This window comes from Malus sylvestris, chromosome 15 (assembly GCF_916048215.2).
Source record: "Malus sylvestris chromosome 15, drMalSylv7.2, whole genome shotgun sequence".
In the NCBI taxonomy this organism is placed as follows: domain Eukaryota; kingdom Viridiplantae; phylum Streptophyta; class Magnoliopsida; order Rosales; family Rosaceae; genus Malus; species Malus sylvestris.
The window spans coordinates 11,603,759-11,624,095 of NC_062274.1; the positions used below are offsets into that span (position 1 = coordinate 11,603,759).

A 20,337-nucleotide genomic window follows, 5' to 3' on the forward strand; every position below is an offset into this window, starting at 1 on the left:
TGTCTAGCCCGCCTAGATCGGCCTTGGCAGCCACTTAAGTTGCGACTCTCACTTGGATAGAAAATAAATAACTTTCGTTTTGCATTTTATTTCTTTGGATAAATTGTAAAAGACTTGGTGAATAGTTGGATGAATACTCATTACATGTTTGCTAGATGAACACTTATTATATGTTTGTTTGAATATGTTTTAATACTTTATAATCTATATATCATTCTATTTTGTTGTTTATCCCTATATGATTATGTAATTTTTAAATATAAAAAACACTTATTTATACAATGTACAACAAATTTACTTAAATTTGTCTGATCTGCCTAAGGCTCCGTCTAGACCTCTCCTAGCCGCCTAGACACTAGACCCTAGCTCACTGCCCAACTATGCCTAGCGTCTTTTAGAACCTTGTGATGGTGATAATGATGGTGGGTAGTGGTGACAAGTGGAGGTGTTAGCCACTTATGGTTGAGTTTTTTTTAGATTTTTTATTTTTAAAACCTCACTCATCGAAATTTGAAAAGGACAATTATTTACAGGGAATTTGAAATTGGGAATTAGAGGTCTCAAATCACAAGTTTTTTTCTATGCGAAAATTCTAAATTTCATCTTTATGAATTCAAACAAGGAAATTGGTGCATGTTTATAAATTCTGACTTTTATCCAAATTTCAAGTTTATTTTCATCATCTAAACATAATGGAAAATGTTGGAGAGACCACATATTGATACTATATTGATGTATCATATGATGTAGTAATTGATATGTGCATGCCATGTCAATTAATGAGTTTTTTTTCATTCGATTCGATTATATGTATCATTCACCATATCATATGATATAATAATATAATATAAATATATGATCTCCCTAGTATTATTCAAATTCTAACTAGACCTTGATGGTGAAATAAATATATATACCATTTATATTAGACCAATTAATGCACAAGTCATAGCTTGCAAGTTGTTGCAATATGGGTGTAAGAGACTGAAGGCACAGCTTTCGTCAACTAATTTAAAATTGGGGTTGTTACTTTTGAAACTATTAACTAATGAAAAACTATCAAATTTGAAGTCAACCTTAATCAAGGGATGGTGAAATTATCTATTCAAAGTTCCTCTAAGACTTGATGCAAAATTATAGAATGGAATCGCAAACAAATGTAAAACTCAATTAACCAACAAAATTGGAGTAAAAGCTAAAGATCCAACATCTCAACCCTAAGTGGTGCAGACAAATATAATAACAATTAATGAAAGTACAAAACCATATTAATTTGGTTTCAAAGCGAGCGATCAATGACGGGTCGTTTATTGCATGCATAATAATAAATCAATAAAACGAACAAAGCAGCCCTTCTAAGTAGTTAGGTTAAGCATATAACGTTTTCTGCGGATTAATCTATGATAATTAACAACCTGAAACATAAATAATCAATACTTAGATACCAAAGCCAATTAAGCCACCAAACAAGAATTCCTTCTCTCTCTCTCTCTATCTCTCTCTCTCTCTCTCTCTCTCTCTCTCTCTCTCTCTCTCTCTCTGTGTATGGAAAAACTAGGGCACATGTGCACAAAGCTGAATTTTCCATAGAAACAAACACTTGTCTTTCCTTTCCACTTTGACAAGAATCCCATAACTAAACTTCTCGAGTTCAAAAAGAAGTACGTGAGAAAAATTTTCTTGATTTCCCCCACACCCCCTTTTATAATTTTTATCATACCTTAATCCCCCGCTACTATATAAACGTTTTCGAAACCATGCAAATGTTTCAACAGTACACAACAATACACAAACGCTTAGCAAAAGAGCCTACACTGCTGAGTCGCTGACAGTCACAGCCTTTCACGAAACTTAGTTCAAGAGTTTCAATTCATCAACCTTATAGAATGTCAAGCACCGGAGTTGCTGGATTGATGTTTCAGTGTGTGTTTGAAGGAAGTCTGTCAATGCAGGATTCTGAAATTGAGCGAAGGCCGTACCATAAGAACTGCAGTTGTGCTCTTCACTCCAATGTTGGTGTTTGCTCCAATGCATGTCAAAGGAACATTTTCCTCCCAAAGAAACACTCGTGGAGCGATATTGGTTCCTTGTGCATGCAGGCATCATCAACTTCTAAATTCTCTTCTCCTCTCGTTTGTGACATGTGCATGTCCACTTTGAACCGGAAACAGAGAAATTCTCAATGTGGTTCATAATTCGGACTTGTCACCCAGACAATAGATCGAGATTTTCTGAGGCTAGCTAGCTAGCTTGATCGCATGATGATTACGGGTGATATCAAAGGAGTTAAAGGTTAATAGGACGTGAGAAGCAATTTTAATTAATGTTTTTAGTTTCTCATGATCTTATTTTTCTCCCTAATTAGCTATAGTACTCCCCGCTAGTACTACCGATCAAGATCAAATTGATTTTGAGGAAAGGAATTGGTGCTTGTGGGCTAGCTGGTTTAGTTTTTTATTCTATACTTCCTCCAAATGTAAATTCTTCTAAGTACATATATCATGTAATTAAACATCTTCACATTTCTCTCAAATTTTAATGCAACTGTTTTTTTTTCATTACTATTGATTCTCCAGTTCTACAATACACTGTGTTTTCATTTAAGATTTTCTAGAGTCCCTAGTGTCACATTTTCGACAAAAAAGCATAGAGTTATTTCATAGACAATTTAGGAAAATGAATGTATAGACAAACAAGGTAGGAGTGAGTTATTAATTTCTCCAGTTCTATGTAGGAAATCTAGTTTCCTTTTCTCTTCTATTTTTCTGTTCTGTTTTCAAATATTTTAATTAATGGACATAAATTGCTAACTACAGTACAAAAACGATTGATGGTGGCAACTGATGTTGGAGAACAACATTAATCTTATAGATATCATCAAGATCTTGATCACTTTGATAAGGTTTTTATTTTTGTTTTATACTTATATGTTTCCTAACGCAAGAAGAGAGGGAGAAAGAGGGTGAAAAAATAATTAAAAGATTGCTGGGAAACATAAAAGGAAAATTGAAACCTGAGCAAAACACCGGTACAAAAGTACATGGACAACTGAAATCTGGACAAAGACATCAAATTCAATCAAAACTCAACCTTGATGTCATAATTATTTACACGTGTAGTTTTATGTGCAAAAAGTGTAAGAATTACATAAGAATTAAGCAAATAACATTACCAATGCAGTGTTAGGATTACCAACATGAACAAACAGGTCAGTAACAACCAAATCATAGCATCACATTAGTTGCAAGGATGACTTACCTAATGGAGTCGCCATTGAATGAATAACAAAAGTAGTCTTCTACTTCCAGCACACATCAACGATCTCTACTATTGAATAGGGTTTAGTTTTGAGAATCTAATTGTGTAGAAGTAGGGATTTATTCAGCTGATATATAAATGTATATCCTCACATTATCATATTAGGGTTTCACTCAAACCAGCCTATTATCAGTAAGAGTGATAATCTCTATCTCTTCAATAAGATTAAGTCCCATCATGACTCTCATTCCTTGTATTTACTTAATAAAGGCCCTTAATTGATTGCATGTAATTAGGACTCCAATATATTTATTTCCTTAAGGCACCGAGAGTCCTAGATATTTCATTAACTTGTATGCAAAGTCAACTATTCTCTCAATAATTCTCGGCATAATTCATTGCCATTCACAAAATGGTTTTACAAAAAGTACACAATGCCAAAGTTTAAATCAAAGTTTCCAACCAGTTCATAGTTCCTCATGAACTTTATGCTAAATGACCAGGGAAAGAGTAAGCAAATATGCAATGCAAGACAGCACTTTACTTGATAAACAAAATTGTAGTAAAAACTAAAGATCCATGGTCTCAATTCTAACTGATTTGCTAAACTGATATAATAATATTGATGAAAGTACAAAACCATATTATATTAGGTTCTGACGTGAGTGATTAGCAGGTTGTTAACGTGTATAACGGAAAACCGATGCTCACATGAGACCTTGTTAGTTATTTGCATAGAATCAATCGCCAAGAAATGCCTAATGATAAAATGAGCAGCCTTTTATACCTAGTTAGGTAAATAACGCCTTGTTGAATCAATCTATGCTAACATCCTCAGACTATACTAATTAGTACTTAGATACCGAAGCCAAGCCACAGACCAAAAAGCCGAGTCGAATGCTTCTCTTGTTTTTGTCTCACTTTTTGTGTGGAAAAACTAGGGCCCTTGTACAAGTTGAATTAAAATAGCCCTAGAAAGAAACGTTTATCTTGGTCTCCTTTCCTCTTTGTCAAGAAACCCGTTACTAAACTTGTCTCGAGTTCGACAAGAGAAGAGAAAGAAGAGAGATGAAAACAAGAGTTAAGAGAAGATGCCAATGAAAGTAACAGAGAAGGAGGAGATGAAGAGTTAATAAAATAAAATAATTTTTAAAAGAGTTCAATTTTCACTCGCTTTGTACATTGTTTCCATCTTTTGCTCGAAAAAGTCTTCAACGGAGACTGAGACAAGTCATCTCTTACATTATGATGTAGGATCCACAAAATTTTGTGAGTTTCACCTTGTTTTTGAAAGAGAATAATGTTTTTCAGTTGGTCTTTTCTCTGAGTACAACTTTGCTGCTGCAATTCTTCTATGTCGTCGGCATTGCCAACAGCCTAATTTCTGATATCAGGACTAGCAGACAAAAGAAATAAAAATAATTGCAAGATTATGCTTTTCTGATCACCCCGGCTGACTAGTCAGGAGACTGACAAGATATAACATGAAAACCAAATTTGTACGACGGAAGTGCAGACAAGTGAAAGCTAGCTTATTAGGGTGTTCAAAAATATAGAATCAGTTGGTCAAAGGGAACGAAAATCTGTGCAAACACAATTAGATGCAGTATCTTGCATTTATAATTTTTTAAAATCAGTTGTATCTTGGACGGACCTCTAGCGATACTGGACAAAGACATCAAATTCCAAAGTCATCCTTAGAGCAATTCCACCCCAGTGGATTTTGCCCAGGACCCAGCACAAAAACAGGGCCAGCACCCTGTCAACCAACTCCACCCCTCATTTTGACTGGTACCCAGCCCGAGCTGGGCAATGGACCAGCCCAAAACAGACTGAGCAAGAAGCTGGGCAGTTTGCCTGGCGCGTGCGCTTCACGCAGGCGCGGCCGCGAGTAGCCGACAGGGCTGTCAGCCCACTTGTGCTCCGGATCCCATCAGCGACGTGGCATGCTTATATCCGTTGGATTTCCAACGGCTAGTTTTTCTAGACCGTTGGATTTCCAACGGTAAAAAAAAATTAAATTTTACTTTTAAAATATACCGTCCGATCACAGATCAACGGTCCACGTTAATTAACTAATTAAAATTTATTAAAACATACAGAAAAAATATTAAAAAATACATAAAATTTAAAAAAAAATTATTTATTTTTTCTATAAATACCTAACTCTCATCTTCCACCTTACACCACATTTCAATATTTTCTACACTTTCTACCAAAGCTTTCATATACTTTTTGTGTGAAAAAAAAATACCAAAAAACTTGTGGTTGAAGAATAAAGTGTATTTGATGAGTTTATGTAATTTCATTTTAGTGTGTTTTTTTTTTTTATAGTTTATTTGATGAGTATGTAATTTTATTTTAGTGTGTATTTTTTTTAAGTTTATTTGAAATTTTATCTGAAATTGGTTAAAAATCTTATCTGAAATAAACTTAAAAAAAAAAAACACACCAAAAAAATGCGCTGGGTGCCAGCGCATTTTTTTAGGGGTGGAGATGCCTTGGCCTATTACTGTTCACTCCAGTCTATTACTGTGCATTTGAGTGGATAAATGCGCTGGGTGCTGGCGCAAAGTCCTTAGGGGTGGACTTGCTCTTAACGAAAAATTAACGGGGAAGTTATATCAGTTGTATGAACCACTTTGCAGTCCTCGTATTTCAGATCTATGTATTTTTATGTGCTAGATAGACATGGAAAGAATAAGCAAAAATGCATTATATTTGACAGAAACAATTGTAGTTAAAACTAAAGCTAAATTTAATAATCAAATCACAAATCGATATGTAAGTCTCCGTATGAGTGATTAATACGTCATTTTTCTTGCTTGTATAACGAAAAGTGATGCTTGAGTGAGACCTTTGTTAGTTATTTACATAGAACTAACCGCCAATGAAACCTAATTATAAAATGAGCAAAGTAGTTAGCTAAATTATATAACGTTTCTCCGGATTAATCTATGCTAGTTAACACCCCAAAACATAACTAATCAATACGTCGATACGGAAGCCAAGCCACGAAAATAAAGAGCCAAGTCGACTACTTCTCTTGTTTTTGTCTCTCTGTTTGTGTGGAAAGCTGTTAAAAAGTTGAACTGCGCCCTTGATACAATCGCTTGTCTTTCTTTTCATTTCCACTTTGGCAATAATCCGATTACTAAACTTCTCTCGAGTTCAACAAGATTACGTCGGAACAATAGCACAAATATTTTTCTCGTTTTCCCCCACAACAGATTTATAATTTTTATCATACATTAATTCCCTCTTCTATATAAATTTTTAGAAACAATGCAAATGTTTCAACACACGCAAACACAACATACATCCATACGCAAACACATTTGGCTATTCAGACCACTCTTCTTCTAGAAGCCTTATACACAAATTAATACAAGAGATTCAATTCAAGATCAACAATGTCTAGTGCAGGAGTTGCCGGAATGATGTTTCAGTGTGTGTTTGAAGGAAGCCTTTCAATGCAAGACACCGAGATTGGGCGAAGGCCATACCATAAGAACTGCAGTTGTGCTTTGCATTCCAAGGCCGACGCCAGTGGTTGCCCCAATGCTTGTCAAAGGAACATTTCCTTTCCCAAGAAACAGTCTTGGAGCGATAGTTCCCTGTCAATGATGGCAGCAGCAACATCTAAATTCTCTCGTCATCTAGTCGGTTACATGTCCATGTCACACTGGCAACAGAGAAAGTATGAATGTGGTTCCTAATTCGACATTGTCACACAGAAGATACATAGAGAATTGAAAAGGTTAGCTTGCTCATTCGATGATTACGGGTGAGTCAGAAGAAGTTCAAATGTTAATTAGGAAGTGAGAAGCAATTTAAACTTTTAGTTTCTCATGACCTTAATTAGTACTCAAGATCAAATTGATTTTGAGGAATTAGTGTTCGTGTTAGTTTAAATTCGACAGTGTACATATTCCTCTTGTAATGAAACAGTGTCGCCTTTGCATAATGCAACTGAAGCTATTACACAGCAACAAAACGTCCAGAGTTCATAATTGCATTTATATGCAGTAAATTTCATAGGTCATTTAAGAAAATGAAGGATTTTTAGCCAAAATGATCCATGAGATTTACATAACTCCTTACTTTGGTCTGAAATCAATAGGGGTAGTCCCTAAATTTGTTTACAATCAGTCGTTTTGGTCATTCCATGAAAAATCTCCATTAAATAAGGCTACATATTTTTAAAAATACCCTCAAATTTTGTCAAATCATAATTAAGGTTATTTTTGTCATTTTAACCTTATTTAATGAAGATTTTTCTTGGAATGATCAAAATGATTGATGGTGGATAGACTTAGGAACTACTTCTATTGATTTCAAATCTCAAGAATCAAAGTGATGAGTTATGCAAATAACAAGAACCCTTTTAGCTAAAAAGCCGAAAATGTATGTGTGGACAAGGTGCATGATTCTCTGGTTTTATACACAATAAGGCAAAACGAGGAGATCGAAAAACTCGATTAATTTTCTTTTATTTTTAAATTACTTTTAGTTGAATATATGGAGAAGAATTGGTGACTGCTATACAGACGACCGATGGTGTCAAATTGAAGCTGTAGCATTCTAATAGATACCTTCAAGAGGAGAAGGCAGTTTCTCTAGAACATTTTGATTTATTTTTTGTTTTATTGATTTATTTTTTGTTTTATGTTTCCTAACTAACAGAGAGAAAGAGATAGAGAGTAGAGTTGTTAAGAGAAGATGCCAAAGAAAGGAAAACAAAGGTAACAGAAGATGAAAGAATAATAATAAAAAAAGAATGTTTCAAATATCTTTAATTTTTCTTACCAAAAGGATTTGTATATTTATTATTCGCAGTTTCGCACCAAAAAATTCTTCAATGGAGTCAGACAATACAAGCATCTCTCACTCCGTCTCAATACTAAGTGAGAAAATGATGTTCTGTTCAATAATCTGCATTTCCTGCAGCAGTGTGTAATATTTCCCAGTTGAATAATATTAGGAAGACTAAATTTTGAAACCAAATGATATGTTACCAATAAAAAATAAGCACATTAATTGACATTTAATTAATAATCAAATCATAAACAACCACATGATTTTGTTAACAAACTTTGATTTAAAAATTTAATCACTCTAGCATTATCCTTCCAAATTTCAGTAATCTCTTCCACTACAAAAGCACGTAGCTTGCATAAAATAGAAGGCAAAACTATTGCAAGATTATGTAATTTTTTTTATCACTCCCAACAATTCAAGAGAGTGATGTAACATGAACCCGAATCATACGAGGAGTTTGTTCATCTAAAGTAGAAAATTTTATTCTCGGTTGGATCTTGTACGAAGCTGAAACTGTAGTTAGTATAATGGATAACGACATCGGATCTTTCGACCGAAAAGAGATATCGAGTAAACACCTAGGGAGAGAACGACCCCAGCCAATAGGAGCCAATTATATTTTTAATCAAAATTTCTAACCAATTCAAGGTTTTCTCTAGGACTTGATGCTAAATAATGACCATGGAATCAAAGACTGATATGCAAACTATCGACAAAAATTCGACAAACAGAAAAACTAAAGATGCACCCTCTCAACTCTAATTGGTGCAAACTAATATAATAATATCAAACCGTTACGTTTCCATGTGAGTGATTACTATATCATTTACTTGTATAACGAAAGCTGATGCTTGAATGAGACCTACATGTCAGTATTTGCATGGAATCAATCGCCAAACAAGGCCTAATAATACAATGTGCAGCCTTTTCTCACTAGTTAGGTAAATAACGCCTTGTTGAATCAATGCATGCTAACAGCCTCAGACTAAACTAATTAGTACTTGGATTCAAAAGCCAAGCCACGAAATGGAAAGCCAAGTCGAACGCTTCTCTTAGTCTTTTGTCGATCTCTCTATGTTTAGAAAAACTAGGGCACTAAACAAAGTTGAATCAAAATAGCCCTAGAAAAAAATTTTTTGTCTCATTTTTCTCTCCACTTTGGGAAGAATCCCATACCTAACTTTTGTCGTGCTCAACAAGAGTACGTACGTGCAATAGCACAAATATTTTGCTTGATTTCCCCCTCAAAAATTTATCACACATTGATTCCCTCTTGTATATAAATGTTTCAGAAAGCATGCAGAATTTTCAACACACTCAAACATATATAACACAAGTCATACACAAACACTTAATCAGCTCCTCGGCATACACCACTCACAGCCTTTCACGTTATTTAGCACAAGAGATTCAATTCACATTGAAGAGGATGTTTAGCACAGGAGTTGCCGGAATGATGTTTCTGTCTGTGTTTGAAGGAAGCCTGTCAATGAGAAACACCGAAATTGAGCGAAGACCATACCATAAGAACTGCAGTTGCGCTCTCCACTCCAAGTCTGGTGTTTGCTCCAACACTTGTCAGTGGAACCTTTCCTTCGCAAAGAAACGGTCATGGACCGATCGTTCCTTATGGATACAGGCTACTGCAACAACTCCCAAATTCTCTTCTGCTCTCGTCACATCCACATCCTCTGGGAACAGCGAAAGTGTGGTTGGGGCTCATAACACGGCCTTGTCACATAGGCAATAGTTGAAGGTTTTCAGAGGCTAGATTGATCACACGATGATTTTGTTGGTATTCAAAAAAGTTTACTAACTCAATACCAAAATATGTGGGTGATAAGTTTACAAACTCTATCACACCTCTCACTTTGCACTCTCAATAAAAATTGGACAAAGAAATAGAGAAAGGAGGGAAGCTACAAGCTTCGGCAAACAATGCACTTTGATATATTTAAAAGAGTTTGCAAACACACTTCTGAAATGGAATGACAAATCAGAGACAATACCTAAAGCCTTACGGGAGGCTTATTTATACAAGCAGAAAAGAAGGACCACTTAAGTGCTTTTAATAAAATAAACACAACAGCACACACAAACAGATCATATGAACTTTGGACAGTCTAGCACACATATGCAGCTATCTTTCCAACTTGCAATCAACACAGTTTCGGCTAGCACATCACATGGCAGCACACTGCTGTCTTGTAATCAGCTTTCGGTTAACAGATGGAGGGAGCAATGATGTTTATATTTGCTGGAAACAACCTGGAAAGAAAAGCTAGCATCACATGGATAGACAGTTAGACATCACATGGCTTTTTTATTTGAATTTCCAACAGATTTCGGGTTAGTTAGAAGAAATTAAAAAGGTTAGGATATGAGAAGCAATTTTAATTGTTAGTTTCTGTAAACTTATATATCCTATAGTACTCCAGCACTAGTACGTACTACTCAAGTTCAAATTGATTTTGAGGAATGGCGCTTGGGGGTTCATTTAATTTCTTCTACAAATGTAAATTCTTGAAAGTACATATTTCTCGTGTAACTAAACAGTGTCACATTTCTCATCTATATTTTGTAAAACATCCTTTCAGAACCACCGCTCAAGTACTTTTTTTTTTTTTTTTCACTTTTCGTAGATACCTTGCAAGACATTAGTATTTGATGAGCCAAATAAATGTTTTCGTTTCGCTTCATTGCAGAAAATTTCCAAGTGAAGATCCTATATTAGTTTTACATAGGCCAAGAAAAAGCCTCCATTTTCTTAGGTAGGTAAGGACAAAATGGTATTGATAATTCTGTATGCAAAAAGAGGCAAATTAAAGAAGAACAAGATAAAGAGTTTCTTTTTCTTTTCTTTCTTTTTGTCAAATATTTTATAGTTTAATGATTACAGTTAGGCAATAGATACCAGCAAGAGGAGTAAGGTGGTTTCACTTGATCACTTTCGATGGAGTTTTTTATGTTTGTTTTATATTTTCTAATTAAAGCCAAAGGAAAGAGAGGAGAGATAGAAACAAGAGTTAAGAGAAGATATCAATGAAAACAAATAGAGAAAACGAAAGTTGATCAATAGAATATTAGGCAAATAATTCTTGAATTTTTGAATTTTTATTAAATCATTCTACATATTCTTCTGCATTTTTCTCTCTGAAAATGTCTTCAACGGAGGGGGCCTGGTGAAAAATGCGACCATCTCGCACATTGTGAGTGCACGAGCTATGAACTTCTTTGTGAGTTTTACATTTGAATACTAGTGGTATTTCTACTTTAAACTACACTAAGGGGAATGAGAGGATTTGAACCTGAGATTCAGTTTTAGTGGGTTGAAGAAAAGGACCCTAACCACTAGAGTAATCTACCGCTTATAACTACATTTTTAATATGAGAAGGACAAATTTTTAATTTTATGACATAACTATATTTTCCAATGGAATTTTACAGTTTATAATTTTCTTTCGACAAAAATCAGCCTACGATAATAAAAAGTTAAATTGCAAGACATACAAATTAATTTGGTTACCCTAGCATTACCCTTCCCAATTTAAGTAATTTCCTCCACTACAAAAGCACGCAGCTTGCATATAAAATAGAAGGCAAAACTGTTGCTAGATTATGTACTTTTTTTATCACTCCCAACAATTCAAGAGAGTACGAGGAGTTTGTTCATCTAAAGCAGACGAGTGAAAGCACAAGTACATGGCGGTATGAGCGAACCAGACAACACCAGAATTTATATGCGAAGCACAAGTACATGCCGGTACTCCTGCATTTAGAAAATTTTATTCTCAGTTGGATCTTGTACGAAGCTGTAATTGTAGTTACTATATTGGACAACGATATCGGATCTTTCGACCGAAAAGAGAGAACGAGTAAACACCTAGGGAGAGAACGACCCCAGCGAATAGGAGCCAATTATATTTTTAACCAAATTTTCTAACCAATTCAAGGTTTTCTCCGGGACTTGATGCTAAATAATAACCATGGAATCATGAATCATAGATTGAGATGCAAACCATCGGCAAAAATTCGACAAATAGAATTGTAGTTAAACCTAAAGATGCACCCTCTCAACTCTGATTGATGCAAACTAACTTATCAAATCGTTACTTTTCCATGTGAGTGATTACTATATCGTTTACTTGTATAACGAAAACTGGGAGGCAGATTGTCTGCCCTCCTGTTTGGGTGCCCTTCCCATTCCCTTAATGGGCAATTTATTCCTAGAAACTAAACTTTGCAAAATTTGAGAAGATGGATGACCTAACCTAGAGTGCCAAATTGAATTGGACACCCTAGTACCTAAAAATGTAGACACACCTTTATTTGAAGATGAAACACCAGAAAAGGGGTAGAATCCATTTCTACTTGGGCCTTGGAAAAGCATCCTCCCCATGTGAAGTTCCTGAATAGAGTATGAGTTGGGATATAAGGTTAGAGAGCAGTTATTATCATTTGTAAAGCAATGGATGGAAATAACATTGGTTGATGCATTTGGGCACAGTAGTGTATTGGGTAATGTAAAAGTGGATTTAGGTGTACGAATGCAAGTGTTGCCTATGTGTGAAATTGTTAAACTTGTTCCACCAACAACTCCATTGACTTGGTCCGTGCCATTATAAGGACGAGGATGTGAAACAGTAGCAGGATTATTGGTGATGTGAGCATTTGCCCCTGAGTCAAACAACCACTCATGTATGGTAGGTGCTGTTGTAGAAGCAGGAGGTACAGTAGCAGCAAAAGCTTGTAGTCGTGGGGCAGGGACGCGTCCCTCATAGGACATGTTTAGGCGGTTGAAACAATCGATCGCAGAATGACCATGATGACTACAGATTTGACATTGAATCCGTCCAGAAGTGAAATTACCTTGGGAGTGAGCGGGGCCGAGAATCCCATCATTGTGGCGAGAGTGGGACCCTTGGTAAGAGTGAGACCCATTGTGTTGAGGTTGGTGAGAAAAAGGAGAGTTGCAATGTCTATTTGAAGAGCCACGACCATTATTGAAATTACTACGACCGTGGAACCCAGTAGAGGATCCTCGTCCGTGAAAAACAGTAGGTGTACGACCTCCATTGCGAACCGCTGCAAGAGCAGTGAGGCCGCTGTCAGTACCAAATGTAGAATGCATTTTTGTCGTCTTTCAGCTCCAAGGAGAAGTGCTTCTAAAGCACTATAGGTAATAGCCTCATCACAAGCTTGGGCTGATGCAACAGTGCTTTCATAGGCAGGGCCGACGTTGTTGAGAATGATGGGGACAATGTCGGAGTCTGAAATAGGAGCACCAGAGAGAGAGAGGGTATCTGTGAGACAATTAATTTTATCCAAAAATTCGGAAATGGAAGAATCACCTCTGTGAGTATTCATCAACTCACTATGAAGCTGGAGAAGACGACTGGTTGACTGAGAAGCATATCGATCACGTAATGTTGTCCAGGCAGAATGAGAGCTTGTTTTCCCAATTAAAGCAGCAAGTATGGTGGGGTGAATGGAAGAGTTGATCCAAGACATGACGGTGGCATCCTGTTGTATCCAGGTGTCAAAGTCGGGGTTGACTTTGTCAGTGATGTTGCCATCCACATCTGTCAGGAATGGTGAAGGACACTTACTGGTTCCCTCGACAAAGGAAACAAAATTTCGACTACGGAGGAGAGGGAGCATTTGGGCTTGCCACAATGGGTAGTTGATACGATCAAGTTTGATGGTGAGAAAATTGGAGACATTTGGTAGGGGAATGGAAGAGGAGGATTGAGACGCCATGGGAGAGGGTAAAAAAAATTCTGTCATTAGACTTTAGCTCTGTGATACCATGAAAGACTTTAAGCTAGGGTTGTAAATACTGATTGCATAAACTCAACTCAATTAATTATGAGTGAGGTATGGACTTCATTATATAGAGATTACAAGATGAGGTTGGTTGCAATATAAACATATCATCTGATTACATTTGAAATTCAAAACTAAGTTACACAGGAGTTTTAGATAAGGAAGGATTGTGATTCCTTTCTATCTGTTGAAGAGTTTGAAGAGTATCCAACTTGTGTAGCTGACTTGGAGAGTCCTTTACCATGCATTTCTGACGTGGAGAACGATCCTGAATATTTGGTTTATCAATGGAAACCTAATATAATAATAAAAACCACAAAATTAAATTTGTATGACGGATAGTGATGGCATGACTCCAAGTTGTAGGTCGTTAATTACTTGTACAACGAAATCAAAACTGATGCCTGACTCAGACCTTTGTTGATTAGTTAGTTAACTACCTAGATTTGGCCGTCAAGCATTTCTAATATTCAAATCAAAAGAACAAACCTTTCTAAGTTCTAATTAGTTTGGTTAATAACGTCTTGCGGTTCAACCTATGCTCAAAGCCCGAAACCTCCCACTAACTAATACTTTGTACACTAAACAAAATGCCAAGTCGAGACTACAAACCTGTATCTTTTTTTTCTCTAATTAAATGGAAAGCTGAATTTTCCAGTTAAAACTATGCCCCTCCTCACAAAGCTGAATTTTCCCTAGAAACAAACGCTTGTCTTTCTTTGCTTTCCACTTTGGCAAGAATCCCATAACTAAAATTCTGTCGAGTTCAACAAGAGTACGTTGGAAAAATAGCACAGATTTTATTTTTCTTGATTTCCCCACACCTAATTTATAATTTTTAGCATACACTGATCCCTTCTTGTATATAAATGTTTTAGAAGCCATGCAAAAGTTTTAACACTCTCAAACACAAGTACACAACACACTTAGCTACGCAGCCTACTCTTCTTCTCACAGCCTTAAGCTTAAACACAAATTAGTACAAGGGATTCAATTCAACTGAAGAGAATGTCTAGCGCAAGAGTTGCCGAAATGTGTTCCAGTGTGTGTTTGAAGGAAGCTTGTCAATGCAAGATACCGAAATTAAGGGAAGGCTGTTCCACAAACACTGCAGTTGTGCTCTTCACTCCAAGGCTGGTGTTTGCTCCAATACGTACGTGTCAAAGAAACATTTCCATTCCCAAGAAACAGTCGTGGACGGGTGGTTCCTTGTGCATGCAGGTTTCTACAACTTCCAAATTTCCTTCTCCTCTAGTTGGTGACATGTCCATGTCCACTGGAAATAGAGAAAATGCTAATGGGGTTCATAATTTGGCCTTGTCACATAGACGATATAGATAGAGAGCTGTCAGAGGCTGGCTTGATCATATTGATTACGGGCGTGAGTTGGAAGATATTAAAAATGTTAATTAGGAAGCTTCCTGTCTATAATAGAGAAGCTATTTTTCAATTTTTAGTTTCTTGTCATCTGAATCATTCTTGTCCATAATATATTACTCGTCTTCCAGCACTAGTATGTAATACTCAAGATCAAATTGATTTAGAGGATATTGGTGTTTGTGTGTTCATTTAATTTCTTCTACCTTTGTACAAATGTAATTCTTCGATCGGCGTACATATTTCTCCAATAATTAAACATTGTCACATTTGTCTTCACGTTTCTACTTAATTTGTTTTTGCTAGACACCTTAGACGTCGTTGTGAGCTAACAACAGAATTTCCAAAGTGAGGATCATTGATGTGAATTGTGGAAACCATCAAGAGGAGAAGAAATTAATTAAAAATTGTCACATTTCTCTCCCTTTCCCATTCATAGGCATAGAAACCATCAAGACTCAAGAGGAGAAGGTGTTTCTATCTTGTTCACTTCATTAAAGTTTTTGTTTTTGTTTTATGTTTTCTAACTAAAGCCTAATTAAGGAAAGAGAGAAAGAGAGATAGAGAGATAGAAACAAGAGTTGAGAGAAAGATGTCAATGAGAAAGTAGAGGTAAGAGAAGATGAAAAGTGATTAATAGAATAAAAAAAAAAAATTCATTTTTTGAATATTTTAATTAATTTAAAATTATTTTTGCATATTTTTTCACATCTTTATCTCAAAAAGTCTTCAATATAGGGAGTGAAATGCGACATGATTATTGATAATTGAATTATTACTTAAATATTGATTAATGTTTATTTTTATTTGTTACATATTACATGGTTTGCAAATGTCGTTTATCTAACATTATTCATGTTTTTAAGGAGGATAATTTTTTTAATTGTATGACACCCCCAATTTTTAATTTTCAATTTTCTTCGACTAAAAAGAAGCTCACACTAATGAAAAAAGAATTGCAAGTTATGACAAGAGATACAACTTTATAGAGAAAACTTGATCTAAAGTCTAATTTTTTAACCAATATTAAGAAATTTCTTCCTAATTATCTCTTTAATTTTTTCTTTATTTTTTTTAATTTCATGTTCTTCTTCCGGCTTTGAACCCCATTTATAGATTTCATTTTTAATTTTTATAACCAACCTATATCATAGGTTAATTGTATTTATCTACCTATATGATAAATTCTTTTTATAATCAACCTTTATCATAGATTAATGTGTCTTGCTGGTAGGTATATTATGTTTTAGTACCTTTTACTTAGGTTTTGTCTCTTGCTTACATGTATAATATGTTGACTTATATTGTCCAATAAGGAGTGCCATTCGCAAATAAAAGAGCTAATGCGACAACCAATTCATGTCATTGCTAGTATGGATGGGATTTGATTAAGATGAGATTGCCATGTCATTACTAGCTTGGATAGAGTTAGTTGGATTGGCTTAGAGTGTAAGAAATGTGGTTATGTTTGTATAAAAGAGTGGACATAGGTCATTTGTACACATTGTTGAATTGGTGCAAATACAAAAATCTCTTTCTTCTTCTCTACGGTTTCTTGATATCATTTCTCATTCTTGAGTTCTTTTACATTTTCTGAGTACTGTTATGATGGTATCAATTGCCGAGCATCGATCTTTTGGGGGTTCTTCGCTGAGCAATTACGTATTCTTCTTTTATTGCTAATTGCGGATTGTTGATTTCAACTTGAAGTTCTTGATTATGGAATCTTCAGCATTTCTTAGCTTGTATTTGTATCTGTGATTCTGTGAATAATTGAATCTAGGTTTCTATTGTTGTTTGATGATAATGCCGATGCCAGTTAATTGAATATGATGAAGTCTATGTCTTTGTTTGTTGATGAATGATAAGGCCAATGCCAATTATTGATTGTTGTTTGTTCTTAGAAAGTTATTTACAAAGGACGCCAAAGCATGTTTTGAGATTGATTGTTATTCAATGATTCTTTTGAGATTCTTGGATTTGTGCTATCCATAATTGGAAGGCTTGATTCTTGATTGTATACTGTTCATTCTTGAATTTTCATTTCTCGATCAAAATGTCTAATAAATTGGTAAGGATTGAAAGTTTGTTGGAGATGCTGACTGTCAAGTTACAAGATGACAATTTTGTAAAGTGGAGTTATCAGTTTGAATATGTGTTAAGAGAGTATGATTTATTTATTTATTTCTATATTAGAAAGTCTCAATGTCCACTAAGTTTGTGATTAATACTGAAATTGAAGTGACAAAGAAGATTACTGATACTTATAAATCTTGGGTCCATCAAGATATGGCATTGTTGAGTTTGTTAATTGCAACCTTATCTGATGATGTTATGGAGTATGTAATTGGATGTAAGACCTCACATGAAAGCTTGAACTTGTTTACAAGAAAGATATGCTTATGTGTCTCTAGATAAGTACTTGCTAGATTGAAGGCTATTAGAGATCATTAGTGTATGATGGAGAAAATGTCAGAGATAATGATTGGTTATTCTAGCAAGGGATACTCTTATTCATTTAAAGGATTTTAAAGCTTAATTGCTAGGTGTTGAGTCAACTATTGAGTCTAGATATTACTGCTTTGACTAGAAGCATGGCTACAATGTATGTTCAAGGTGAAAATTCTGATAACAATACATATAAGTATAGAAGTGGATATTAGTGGTACATATAAGAAAGTTCTTTTCAGGTGACAATCAAGCATATCAAGGAGGTTCTAGTTGTTTTGGCAATGGTAATAAGCCTCAGAGAAGAAATGGTTCAAACTCTTCAAATTACTACCCTTCCAACAGAAATGGTTTTGATTCATTTAACAGTTATAGGCTTTACTATGAGACGAAGAAGGGGAAATAATTTTGGTGGTTCTTACCCTAATAATTTCAAGTTTGCAATAGTTGTTGAGTGTTAAATTTGTTTCAGAAGAAGACACAATGCTCCAAATTATTTGAACAGAAATAATAATGGCTCATCATATAATGGGTATCATAGTGCACCTCCACCTTCTTCACTTGTTGGTTTTACTGTTCAAGCTCCTTCTCATATGTTTGCAGCAGAGTTTGGTCAATCTGTACAAGCGGTTTTAGCAGCTGACATTTGGGTATTGGATACTAGAGCGACTCATCATATGACACATAATCTTGTCAATTTGAATCAACCAGTTCGATATAATGGTGATGATAAATCATTATTGGCAACGGTGAAGGTTTAACCGTTAAACACATTATTCCAACTATTATAGTCAATCTTTTATCTTAAAAAGCTTTGTAAAGACAATGGCTGTTGGTTTATTTGTGATGAAATTTTGTTTTTCATATAGGATAAGGCAACATGAGTGATATTGTACCATGACAGGAATAGAGGAGAGCTATATGAGATTCATGTGAATGTGTTGTCTAAGAAGGTTTCTTGCTGAGTTTAATAAACGAGTTGCTTTGTTAGGAAAAACTGTTAAAGTTTCAATTTGGCACAAGAGGCTTGGTCATCATCTGAGGAAGGTTATCTGTTATACTTAAGAATTATAAACAATCTGTCAGTGTGGATGCCTCTCCTTCAATTTGTTCTTCTTGTTTGTCAGGAAAAATGTGTAGGCAACCTTTTCTTGTAAAAGAAACTAGAACTAGTGTTTTATTTGAAAAAGTACATTAAGATGTTTAGGGTCCATCTCCTAATAAGTTTTTAGAAGATTTTAGGTACTATGTAAGCTTCATGAATGAATATTCAAGGTTTTTGTGAATTTTTCGCATTATTAATAAATCATATGTGTTTCAAGTGTTCATCAATTTTCATTCATTTCTTGCAACTCAATTAAATTATGCAATTAAATGTCTTCAAATTGATTGTGGTGGTGTATATATGAGTAATAGATTTAGAAGTTTTAGAGTCCAAATGCATTATTCATTATGTTTTTTTTATCCTTATACTCCTCATCAAAATGGTCTTGCTGATAGGAAACATAGACATTTGATTGAGACAACAATTACCTTGATGACATAAGCTAATATTCTATTACTGTTTTGGAATTATGCTTGTATATATGTTGCATTTCTACTAAATAGGATGCCATAAAAGAATTTGGGAATGAAGTCACCCTACCAGATGTTGTTTGAATAAGAATCTGTCATATATACACTTCATATCTTTAGAATTGCAGTATACCCTTTCCTGAGACCATACAGTTAACCAAGTTACAACCTAGATCCAGACAATGTGTTTTTTTCTGGGTTTTGCTTCTGGAGAGAATGGTGTTGTTAAGAACATTAAACGTAACCCTAAACCATAATTGGAAGAAACTATGGTTTTCTACAGAAAAAAGGTATGTCTTTATGGGACTGAATTTTATTTGCTTATTGATGAATAACATGGTAGTATCTTTAATGTTGGCGTTCAAATTGTATTGCTGAATGCATGATACAATTAAAATATATTCATCTATATATATGCATGAGCAGTGTTTGCATGTTGATTCAATATGCGACTTTAAACGTGTTGGTGTTGGGCAACTTATAGTGCTGTATTTGATGTATAGCCTAGCCCATTTATGTTAAGATGATTTGCATAAAATTGATGCAATTAAAATTTCAACTTTGTGATTTTAGTCTGGGGGTTAGATGATGTTTTGGCATTATCAATAGGAATCGGTGTCTATGCAATCGCTTGTTTCTTTTGAAAAGAAAGAAAAAAAAAAATTGAAACTTTTTGGGCAAATACATCACATAACCAAAAATGTGGGGGCAGTTTGTATGGGTGATTAGGGTTACCAGTGTGTATATGCATGAGTACGTCTATGTGTGTCGGCAAGTTATTTTGAAAGCATGAATTGCACGACTTGTGAGATATGCTTTATGGTTTTATTTTAAAGATTTTCATATAATCTGGGTTATCTTATACGAAACGGTTATTGAAAGTCTTTATTTGGGCAGATCTGTCCCTTGGAAGGCATGCAAACATGGCTTATGCAATCAGTCTGATATACTGTTTTAAAATTTGGAGGGGAAACATACTGGCTTCAAAATATTTTAGAGGATAATCCTATGTAAATATTGTGATGGTTTGTC

The 20,337-nt window shown here is 34.9% G+C and overlaps 1 long non-coding RNA gene across 1 annotated transcript; it reads right to left on the reverse strand.

Moving 5' to 3' along the window:
• Positions 1–6,358: 6,358 nt before the first annotated feature.
• On the reverse strand, positions 6,359–10,606 carry LOC126601103 (uncharacterized). Its single transcript, XR_007615683.1, has 2 exons — positions 8,068–10,606; positions 6,359–6,943 (listed from the first exon to the last, which is right to left on the reverse strand). It is a non-coding gene; the product is annotated as an uncharacterized LOC126601103 (long non-coding RNA).
• Positions 10,607–20,337: the final 9,731 nt, after the last annotated feature.